The 3,466-nt window shown below is 35.4% G+C and overlaps 1 non-coding gene across 1 annotated transcript; it reads right to left on the reverse strand.

Annotated features, from left to right (window-relative positions):
- Window positions 1-3,114: 3,114 nt before the first annotated feature.
- On the reverse strand, window positions 3,115-3,200 carry trnar-ucu. The gene is given in 2 exon segments: window positions 3,115-3,150; window positions 3,164-3,200. It is a non-coding gene; the product is annotated as a tRNA-Arg (tRNA).
- Window positions 3,201-3,466: the final 266 nt, after the last annotated feature.

Raw genomic sequence — 3,466 nt, forward strand, 5'->3', positions numbered from 1 at the left:
TTTTTTTTTGTTTATTTATTAATTTTTTGTGACGCACTACCTAAAGTCAGGTTGGTGCTTTTTCATGTAACAAACAGCTGATTGCATCAAGTCTTCAAGTTAGCAGGATAATTTAGTCAATGACTAAATCAAATATGAATTCTATATGTTAAACTTGCATTAACACTAAATCTCTTACTGATATTGGGAACTGGTACAATATCCTCCAAAAAAATAATGTTTTTATCTGCCTGAGTTAAATTCACTTTGTCAAGCCTTTTCTAATGTCCCACACTAAAAAATGAGCAGTAATAGTCTATGGAATTGTGCTTTCGTATTGGTCAATACTCAGACCGGATATTTTATAACGTTAGGAAGTCCTTATAATGTAGCCAAAGAAATTTTACCAGAAGCAAACTCAATAAAGGACGTAAATACATAATAGTATTTACATACAGTTTAGAATTTTTTATGTATTTTTTTACTTATTTGTATTTTTGTTGAGAACAAACAAAATAGAACAGAATGGGGCACTGTTCAAAAAAGCATGACCAAAATAAATAACAGACCGGCTTAAACAGAGACTTCAAACCTTTTCTTATATTCATGCCACTTAGACCAGCGCTGTATAAAAACATTTCCTCTTAGCTGTAGAAAATAAGTCTCTCCATCGAATATGTTTAACAGTTTCTAGCACTTGCTTTTCCTTTTTAAACCAGTTTATTGTTCTGGCCTTTTTCTATGCAATCATCAGAATTCTGAAGTTGTATCCATCCTTTTTTTTTTAGGAATAACTCATTGGGTAGCAGACCCAACAGAAAGAAAGAAGGAAGGAAGGAAGAAAGGAAGAAAAAATGAAAGGAAGGAAGTAAAGAAGAAAGAAAGAAGGAAAGAAAGAAAGAAAGAGTTGGGTTTATGCTTGGCTTAAGCTGGTTTCCCTGTCTGAAGTATTTAGAGGAGTAAAAACACACACTGCCAACAGTTTCCATATTAGCTTGCAGCCAAGAATACTTTTCATACCATCCTTAATGAAATGTCAGTTTCAGGTCTTTGAACACTTGCTTTGCCAAACTTTAAGGTCTTGCAGTCTTACTCTTCTGTGCTTGCACCCTGTAGATCAGCTCTCCCAGTGCTAAAAAAAACATGTAACTGGTTTTTAAGCAGCAAAGTATAAATATTTTCAGGCTGCTGAGATAAATCCTACGGTGGCCCAGATGTGTCAACACTAATACAAAAGCCGCAACACAATTAACATAAAAATTAACATTAAATGACAAAAAAACAAAATAATAACATTACAACTAAGTTTCCTCTATAATACTATCAAAGAGCTATCCTTAAAAATACTGAATATTTTATTTATAATAAACTATATAAATATGTAACATTTATTAAACATAATCTTATAATATAAAAAAATAAAACTTTGTGTTTATCACTATCATATTAATATTTAAGTGCAAAATATATTACTTTGCATAAATCTCTTGCCGGCGGGCAAATGCCATGAAATTTGTACTCTCCCGACAATCAAAACTACTTGCCCCGGGCGATCGGGCAATGGTTAACATCGAGCCCTGTATTTATCCTTGATATAAATTTAAGATTAGGAAATACATATAATATTCAAATATAAATAAAAAAAAATTAAGAAATGGTTTAACGAGTAAACAATAATATTTAGATATAGATTTAACATTTACAATTGAGCAATTGCCGCTAAATGTGAGTGAAAATGCTCTATACTTGAAGAAAGTGTGGTTGTATAAAGAAATGTGATACATAAGGTTTTATTTGATATATATTTACATGCTGCGCACCAGCATTTTTGTGTGTATTGAATATGTGTCTAATAACAAAATAACAGGCAGCAATTAGTGAGGTGATTCCCCCCAAAAAATGTAATGTGTTGCAGGACATCTTCATAGTTACAGTATTTCATACAGCACCTCACACTAACATGAAAATGCTCCAGAATTAATGTAACTTTGTACTTGCTGAAAGCAGTAAAACCTGATGTCTTTATTTAAGAGAATCTTCGGCAGAGTATTTCCAATGCTTCCTTTTGCAAATCTCAGTTAAAAAATAGGAAATATTCAGGGTTCCTTCAAACGATGCCAGTGTGGCATAGAGCACTGATAGAAAGTTAGTCACCGCTTGCAGTTAAAGCAGGATTCTTCTTGGCTGTTTAAAGCTGTTTCTATGGTAACCTGCTATGGATACAGACGGCTAACAAAAGCAGATAACCAATGTTAAGGCCTGTTTCAGAAAATCATTGTGAGCTTTCAGAAGTCGGTATGCAAAATACAAGCATCTAGAGCTTTGAATCTTGGGTTCAAAAATGAAGCTTAGTAAAGCATGTTAAGCATCCACATCCTGGGCAGATTTTTGACAGATTTTGGTGAATTGCCAGTTTCATTTCATGTATAATGGATGTGTCAGCAGCAGCTCCTTCTGTGTTGTTCAGCAACTGAGTATGCAAGGGAGCAATAAATGAACATATAGGGGTAGAATCCTTGGACATGATGTGGGTTGAATTCAGTTTATTTCTAAAGCACCAATTCACAACACCTCAAGGCACTTTACAGTTCACCATATCATCCAGTCAAATTGATTCAAAGTTTTCTATCTAAGGAAAATAAGTCTATTTTATCAACTCATTGATTCGAATGCAATCCCTCACATTAAGTATGCTTGTAGCGACAGTGGAGAGGAAAAACACAATTTTAACAGGAAGGAAACACTAGCAGAACCTGTTCAGTGTGAGCGGTCATCTGCCGAGGCCGACTGGGGTTCAAGGAGACAGAAGCAGAGATACAAAAGGCGACTGTAAAAGGCGGCCCCGTCCAGGAAACACACAGCCAGGCAGATGAGCTCCGAGCCAGCTCCCATGTCAGAGGATGAAGAGAGCACATCCAGTTAGTCACAGTTAGAGAAACAGGACTACACTGGAAAACAGGCCGAACTAACAGATTCTGCAGAGTGAGAGTCACAATGCTTAAGTTTAGCTGTATTTGTAGAGCATACTTTGAAAGCTATGGTATCACAAGTTGTAAATTTCTACTTGCAGTTTCATATCATGTAGTTGACATTACCCTCTTGTTTAGGCTTTTTATGAGAGCTGCATAAAGATCATGACTCTGGTGGGACTCGAACCCACAACCTTTGAATATCCTTGCCTTTCTAGAAGTCCAATGCGCTGTCCATTGCGCCACAGAGCCCTCAGACACATGGGTTTTAAGGTAGAACACTTATTTCCAGCATATTTATAATGATGTCTTATTGGCTAGGAATTTGTTAAACACTCATTAAAGACTCTTATTGTGAGCTGTAGTATGTTGGTTTTAAATCAGGTCAAGCTAGAAAATACAGAAATGAAGTAGATAAAATGGAAATCACCCTGCAATATTTTAGACGGTAAGAGCAATTTGGAATTTGTTTGTGTTTACTCCTCCTCCTAGCCCCAAATTCCTGGGTTTGTGAAAAT

Source organism: Cyprinodon variegatus, unplaced genomic scaffold, assembly GCF_000732505.1.
Source record: "Cyprinodon variegatus isolate N-32 unplaced genomic scaffold, C_variegatus-1.0 Scaffold625, whole genome shotgun sequence".
NCBI lineage: Eukaryota > Metazoa > Chordata > Actinopteri > Cyprinodontiformes > Cyprinodontidae > Cyprinodon > Cyprinodon variegatus.